Source organism: Pinus tabuliformis, chromosome 2_2 (genome assembly GCF_031772625.1).
Source record: "Pinus tabuliformis cultivar Carrire ecotype Pingquan chromosome 2_2, CPIR1, whole genome shotgun sequence".
NCBI lineage: Eukaryota > Viridiplantae > Streptophyta > Pinopsida > Pinales > Pinaceae > Pinus > Pinus tabuliformis.
The window spans coordinates 533,353,658-533,362,223 of record NC_142300.1 but is presented as its reverse complement, the minus strand read 5'-3'; the positions used below and the strand labels follow the sequence as shown (position 1 = coordinate 533,362,223).

At 33.5% G+C, this 8,566-nt stretch overlaps 1 pseudogene; it reads right to left on the bottom strand.

Annotated features, from left to right (window-relative positions):
• Positions 1-791: 791 nt before the first annotated feature.
• LOC149193707 (uncharacterized) lies at positions 792-1,675 on the bottom strand (annotated as a pseudogene).
• Between the last annotated feature and the right edge of the window lie 6,891 nt (positions 1,676-8,566).

The window sequence follows — 8,566 nt, the reverse complement described above, 5'->3', positions numbered from 1 at the left end:
CACACCATTAAAATTCATCATCTAAACTTTCAATACAATAACCATACTTTAAAAATCACTTATTCACCACCATTATTTATTCATAACTTTCACTACATAATATATCAATTATTCTTCCTAAAGTTGTTTATACACTTTACTCCTCTTATTCTGAGGCATATAGTATTTGAGCCTTCTATTACCTCAATTTCAATGATATATATTCTTCTTACATATATACTACATGTTATCTAATTGGATATCTTATTATCACTGTGGGTATAACATCCCACTTAATTGCATCTAATTCCTAACACTCAATAAGTAGCACAATAAAATAGTAAATTTATGGTTGACCATTTCTACTTATTGAAATAATCAATATGTTAATTCTTGTCCTTTATTTGCATTACTCTCTACTCCACTACAATGCTTCAAGGTTGTATATTATATAACACATTGCAAAATTATTTGTTCCCATATAACCTTACAGGGTTTCTCCTCCCCACAATGCTACTATAGTTATCCATCATGGTGTATGAAATATAATACTTAGACTTGAGAAATTCAATAATAAGTGCAAAGATTACTATGAAGTGCGTATAAAGAATAAAATTTTTATAATGTTGGCATAGGTGGCCTTCTATTAAAAAAACAAGCAATGCACAATAGTATCTCTTGAAATTTGGCCCACAATATCAGGGAGGAAAACTATTATCGCAATGCTAAAAGTACTACGTCAATCTCTAGGAAGTGATGTCATCTAGACCAATTCCATCCAAGAATTAAGTGAAGGCTTTCAAGGAGGTTATTCACCACAAAGTCGGCCTCCAATCCCAGTTGCCCTCGAATTTGTGATTGCGAGACAACAAAAAAATAAAGCGCACTCCGTAAATTTTAGCCAAGTAAAGGTAGAAAGTATACCTCAAAAATTGCCGCAGGGAAACATATTCCATAGCAAGCCAATCCTCCACTAGAATAACAAATTTTTGTTGACTTCGGATATGTAAATGACTCAAAAACAGACAACATCTTGTATATTGTTCACCAGGGGTTAAAACATAAATAGGTTTACTTCTTGTTTGTTTAGGCAATCGAATGAAATTTGTATCATCTTCGTCCTCCTCCTCATCATCCTTCTTATTTTCTTGATAACAAAGGTCAACCTGGAATGATAAGAGTAGGAGAAATGCTGAAAGAAAAAGAATTTGTGGAAATGAGATGATGATAAATCCACATGCATGTGACCAACATATCCACTCTTTGCAGTAAGCAATAGGTGTCACAATAAAGTAAATAAAGTAACCTAAGTTAGAAGTGACAATAATGAAATAAAGACCCTCCATCAAATGAACCTCGCAGTTCTTGAAATAATATTTTGGAAGTGAAAATTAAAAAAAATGCATGGTACTATAATCACTCGCAAAGAGCTTCTGACGAGTCCATCCCACATGAGGGTTTCGTGATTGAATCCATAAAAATTGTATAAAGGAGACCATGACAGTGAGGCCATCAATAATGGCTAGGGAAACATTAATTATGGACATAACAGGGAAAAGGCAGTGACTCGAGATCGTCTCGCCGAACTTCAGCCTCAGCTCCATTTTCCCATGCAATTTACTGAAGCGCAGGGCCCATGGTTCCCATTAAATATCGAAGGAATATTCCGACTCATAAATGAAAACATTGGCACCATAGCTACTTAAGAAACATATCTTCATCACCTGATTTCAACGTCCATAGTCATAATCCCCCTAGATACAAGAAAAGTGCAACACAGATCATTTATGATAGAGGTGGGGATTTCCTTCAATCATCAACCTTTTCTATGTCGAGTAGCCCACCGAAACTATGATATTTAATAGAGATAGATTTTAAAATGGAGGAAAAATAGAGTTTTATTTGCAATCAGGGAAATCCTAAATGATTTACGTTTTCAGATGGGAGAAATTTGGATAAACATTATCCATCTGAATTCTTTTATGGCATGATAACCACGATGATCATTATCCACTGAGTTCTTTTGTGGGGTAAATGATTCCACATAAATTTAGTTGTTTCCGAAATGTGTGTGTACATATATGCAACTTGATAAGCCATTGCACCTGAACACCACTCGCTCAGTGGATAAGGCATATGAAAAGATAGACATGGCGGATCGAAAAAGGAAACCAATAATCCTTACTAGGATTTTCTCTATCCATTCAATTGAAAAGGTGTTGTTGTACCTTAAATCACATGCTTTCAAAATATTCCATAACCACATAGTTCAATGGCACAGGGTTTTGAGAAAACTGTGGAAACATTAACTCATTTCAAGCAAAAGGCGGAAAAAACAATATGTTGGTAATTCCATTCTGTTTTTGTGGCATGTCATAGCCTCCTACCATTTCGAAGAATTATGACTATTAGAAACCATAAAAGTTATCCACAGTATGTGGTTAACATATAATTGACAGGTTATTGTTTGGTTGCAAACTTCTATAACCCTATTTCACGATTTCCAAATTTTGATTCGGCTAGACATGCTTACCAATAAAAGGCAAACATCTATGAAATGTTATGAGCCATCACCTTGTTTCGACAGTTTATGCAAGTATGGTATTTATATCCATAAATCTTCTTGCAACAAATCGCGATGTGCGATCACTCCATTGACTATTTGCTTGTAAATTACACAAGAAAACATACCATTGGTATACTTGAGCCATTGAGATTGTAAATCACTATTTACTTGATAAAACTCTTAATTTGGTTACTTAAATTAGTTTGTGGTATCGAGGCTACAGGGAGGAGCACGATGTTCTTTTTTCAGGCTAGGCAACCATGGTGACATAATCCATTGGGCACAACTCCTTGTTCTATTTTCATGTAATACCATTCAAGTATCGACCATTACATATAGTTATAACATATATCATTTATGTCAATCTTTAAAGGCAATATATCAATCGGCCTTTAAGCTTACGCACACAATTCTCATGACACTTTGACCCTCACTATTTTTAGTGATCCATGCACATAGTAATCCTTTGCTGGTTCTAAAACTCACTCCATCAAACCTTGCAATGGTCATTAAGATATGTATTTAAATCCATATATATAGTGGCTACACTAGATCAAATGATGTGGAATTTTAGGTCCAAACTAACATATTTATTTACTACATTGCAAATAAACCCTTCCACATTTACTATGCATACATTACGTCCCGAAGGAAAGAGTCAACGTGGGAATTCAACATGATAAGATTATTCATTTGGATTTCATTCCTTTGATAACTAAAACAAAAATTAATGCATTCCATACAAATTACAACTTCATATTCAATAGGTAAGCTGTCACACACCATGCTTACGTTGTCATAGCTAAAATGAGCCTCAGTGGATGCAATTCAATCCTTGATGCATACTGCATAACATAGATAACTTGAGCCACAAGATATACCATTTCAAACCTTAAAGATATAAAGCAAGTCACAAATTTTTCTTTGAGCATGGTGATGCCATATGAAGAATTCCAACCATAGAGATCATTGAACTTGTAGCCTTCATGACACAACCACTAGGATTAGTTATTCCCTTCTAATTAATTATCTAGTGATCCGATGGTCTACTTTTGTTTTTAATTGATCTCTTTGCGCAATTGTAAAACATAATTAGTTACATGCTTGACAAGAAATATAGGAGATTTCACTCCTCATTAAAATATCAACCTTTAGCTCTTTCAAAATCCATAATTTCAAAGAACCTTAGTTCAAAATTACCTTTGATCGTAAGTAATCAATATAATATTCACATGCTATGGCTTCAAACTCCTCCTCCAAACTATTTCAAGATTTAGTTTCAACCTTTATGGATTTTAATGCCTTAAGGCACTACTCTAAATGTCATTTTAAAGCACTTTTATGACGAAACATTCAATGAAATCTCTTATTCGTTTAGGACCTAGTTAAGGACCTACAACCCATTCATATCTTACTGATGCGGGTTGGCCCATAGGCCTCAAAATTTGAACTTAGAGATCCGATACCATTTGTCACATACCTCCTTGACCCATTATCAACAACCATCTACAAATGCTCCAATCACTACATCTAACTTTGATTTCTTTTATATATACCGTAATTGTCACATGCATGAGTATTCAATCATTTTACACACCAACATATCACTTGCAATTATACTCATACACTTAAATATTGGACAACACAACGTAAAGAGTAAAGATTCAACATACATAACATTTGATTCACTTAAATCAACTTGAATTAGCAGAGAGAATGTCACTTGGAAAACAGAGCACCACTGCCCAACCTAGAATTGACTTCCTCCAGTTCACTCTTGAGCCGAGAGTTCTTGTCATGGATCAACTACCTCTTGTTGATTTCATCAATGGATATTTAATGCCCTCTTTCATTATACGGTTTCCTTTAGCGGCATCCCGCTTTTATGGATCTTTTTATCCATTTTCCTAGGGATTTCATAGAAAAGCTCGTATTTCTCTCCCGTGAGACTTTTCCTCATAAAATATTTCCTTTCTCTTTCGCAAGGCTTTTGTGTTTTTCTTAAACTTAGCATATTTCTCCAACTAAGTAAACTAATGGATATTTACCCCCCAATCCATCAAGCTTATCTAGATTTGGATCTAGAAGTCTTACCATGAAAGAGTTATCCATTCCCATTAACCAATGGGATTTCATTTGGCAAGAATCTCATCTCTTGGTGTCTTTTTTCCAAGTGATTACATTATCTTTATTATTTATTTTATAATAAAGTATTTACTTTCATTGTTATACCTGAGACCTATATTTTCTTAAGTTAGGTTAATAGAGTGTTACATACAATGGAGGGGTGCTACACTATCAAATTTACAACCTTAAAACTATGCAGTCATCATGGAGCCAAAAGGGTTTACATGCTAAAAGCACAACTTCTGATAGTAGTGCGGGAGTTTTGTTTAATGACAAATCAACCTGGTAGCAAATGGAGAAAAATTTAGAACAAAACATGGCAATCATATGAATAAGTCAATGTAGAGCTAATAATAAGTTTTGGGGCCCTTCCACTTCTCCAAGATTCAAGTTTGGATCGTACCTCTGTAAATAAGTTGCAAACCTAAGTTATGAATGAAAACCCTTATAAAATGTGATGAAAAAAAATGTTTACATTACAAGGAGTCATGGTTTACCTACGATGGCCAATGGAATTTTATATTTCCCCAAATATGCCCTCCATGTGCATATAATAGGGTTAGATAGGGGAGAAATTGACATATAAATAATTCTTGATTGTGAAATCGAAACTCAGAAAATTACCTTCAATGTCGGTCGAAACCCAAATTCACCAAACTCTGTAATGACATCAAATAATAGACATACTAGACTCTAAAACTTCGAATTCACATCCTTGGATGAGTGTTAGAAGCCTAGCCATCACACTGTAAGAGATATTCACTATAAAGGAATTAAAAGAACTGAACAGAAAATATAAAGAGCATAAAATCTTAAACAAGCTAGAAATGCCAAGAAAAGGGTTCATACCTCCAAAATGCAGCAATGAATAATTATAGCGAACTTCCACAACATTTCTGAAGGACAATATTCGTTGATGATTGTAAAAAAGGTTACAATAGGGTTTCAAACATGGGAGTAGAGCTCCAGGCTCATTTTTAAACAATTTCAAATGAGGCGGTGCCGCCAGGGATGGGTAGGGTCATTTCCCTAACCTCCTTGCCATTCGATCCACACCATTCAAGCTGGGGAGGAAGCTAGAGCGTTGAATTTGCCAACAAAATCAACCTCCACATGGATGGTAGGACCATCAATGGATGGGACCATAGCGAATAATAGCTGGATCAAATGATCTCAAAGAGACACTATGAATAACATTGTAATTCATAATATAACCTTGATTGGAAAAACATGCATGCTATAGAAACCAATCAATATAACTATACCACATGCATAGTGCAAGTATGTATATATGTATATATATATATCTGTGTGTGTGTGTGTGTGTGTGTGTGTATGTATATATATGTATGTGTATATATATGTCATGCCTATGAACATAGGGAGAATATATATAGAGAGAGGAGGTTGTGATCAAGGAAGGTGCTAAATAAATACTTTAAATAGGAGGATATGTGTGGGTAAGATATCCAAAAGGATACAATTTGAATGAATTTAATCATATATCATAACAAGGATAATAGTGTTATAAATTAGATAAGAATGAAAATGATACTCTTATAGAAAAAAATGAAATAGAGTTGGTAAAGGCAATGTTGAAGAGTGAGATTGAGAAGATGGTTAGAATAGAAGATATATATATATATATATATGCCGAGGTTTTTTTCTTTCAATTTCATGTCAAATAACAAGTTACCTTATGAATTATTGGATATGTGACCTGCACTAACTTCTTTTTATGATTTAAAAATGAACTGATTTCTCGTCAATAAAAAACTTAATATTTTTGGTGGTCTTCATTTTTCTTCATTAGTGATTTTTGGAAAACTATTTCGATAATTCATTTTAATTTAGAAAATTTTAACCAATTCCATGGTAAATTCTAAAGTATCTTTTTCAAAATAAAAATACTCTAGGACATTAATGGGTGCACATAATTTTTCAAAAAAAATTGTATAGTACACCATGAAATCCGTATAATAACCTCTACATGGTTGATTATGACATAATACTCACCTATTTGACACTCCAAAACCATTATACATATAGTTATATTTAGAATTACAGATTTCACTCCATTACCACCATTTTCATATAACTTGAAAAAAAATTGAAACTCTAGAGCAATGAATCTTACCAAACTCACATTGATATCTATTCATATAGGCCTAGTAGTTGAAGCTTCACCCTAATACCACATTCTAACATGGCTAGCCCCACATCAAGAAACATTACCACAAATTTCCTTTCTAATAAAAAACTGTAATGCACCTAAATGGTATGGTATCCTAAGAATTTGAGTTCTTGAACTCGTTTTGGAAATATGATACATTTTACATCAATAAAGAAGCATGTAGTTAAGAACAACTCATGCAAAGCTATCAATAAATTATATACATGAACATGTAAGCATGTCTCTCACAAAGTGTATATCAATAAAAATATATACATGTCATTAAATAATGAGAAATAATAGAATAAACTTATCATGAATAAAATGCATACATAATACTTATCTTTATTAAATAACCATACCCACTAGTTGTAGACATTATATATTCTTCCCAACCAAAAACACTACTACTTCAAATCTCTTATTACCAAGTCACCCCAAGCTAATACTATGGATTCACAACGATAGGCGTCTAAGATAACTATAATAACTTATGTGTAGCTAATATCTGATGCTATCATATTTTGTTCAATCAAAATTACTCAAAAAATAGTGTCAACTTTCCATCTCTCTTTCCCCTTTGGCTTGCACAACCCAAAGAAAGGACTTTTTTTCTTACAATATAGTTCCCAAGCTATTCCATTTCTTTCTAGGGATGAAATATAATCTAGTTAAGAAATCGCAATGATAGAAGCTCCATATATTCTTAGCTATGGATAGTTTTCCTCAAAATGTCAATCCATCCATACACCTACCCATCTTAACCTTACTAGAAAATAACCAATATTCTCATACAATGAACTAGTAATGACTATTTTACAATATGACTCTTCTCTTCTCTCCAAGAAGCAAAAATCAGAAATAATGGGAAAGAAGGATGAAGAATGCCCTCCTATCTTGAACCACCCCACCAACCATAAAAAACATGGTTAAAATATGATTTTTCACAATGTGCCATGTGGCTTCACAAAGAACCTCATGTAAATCCTTTTGGTAACTAATTCAAAAATGATTTAATAAAATGTTACAATTTTGGTCTATCCTCTCTAGCTACACAAATCCCTCATGGAATCATAGGCCCATATGAATCTTATCAATTTCCAACTATAATTTGTGACTTATTATTATTATTATTACATTTATAAGCCATCTAGCCTTTAACCATGTACACACATACACTATTAATCTAGGGATCAAAATAGGGGCATTACATTCCTAGATGGGAGCCTTGTTTTTAAATACTAACTAAATGAAAAATAAAATAAAATTGGAGGAACCTTCACTTCTCCATGAAACTAGTTGTTTGTCGAATGTCAATGAGGGATCTATATCCCAATTTGGTCACATATATCATGGAAGGATTAGAAGATCATTACAACAAGTCACATTCTTCCCATATCTTGGCATTATTATATTTCCAAGGATCAATATTTTTTTTTATTGTATCCTATAGGAACCCAACAACCTCCATGGCACATAACTACTAGTAAACCTTTGGGGCTCTATGGTCTGTCCTCCTCCCAGTAAACATGGTCACAACTAGGGGGTGTTATACCTTAGATCTCTCAATTTTCATAGATTTCACATTACTTCAATCACTAATTCAACTACTTCGTGGGATCAAATCATCTATATGTTACTTCCATACTTCTACAAGTTTTTCTCCCAAACCAACTGGTGGGCTCCAGTATTGTAGCAATAATGCTACAACTCCTGGAGCT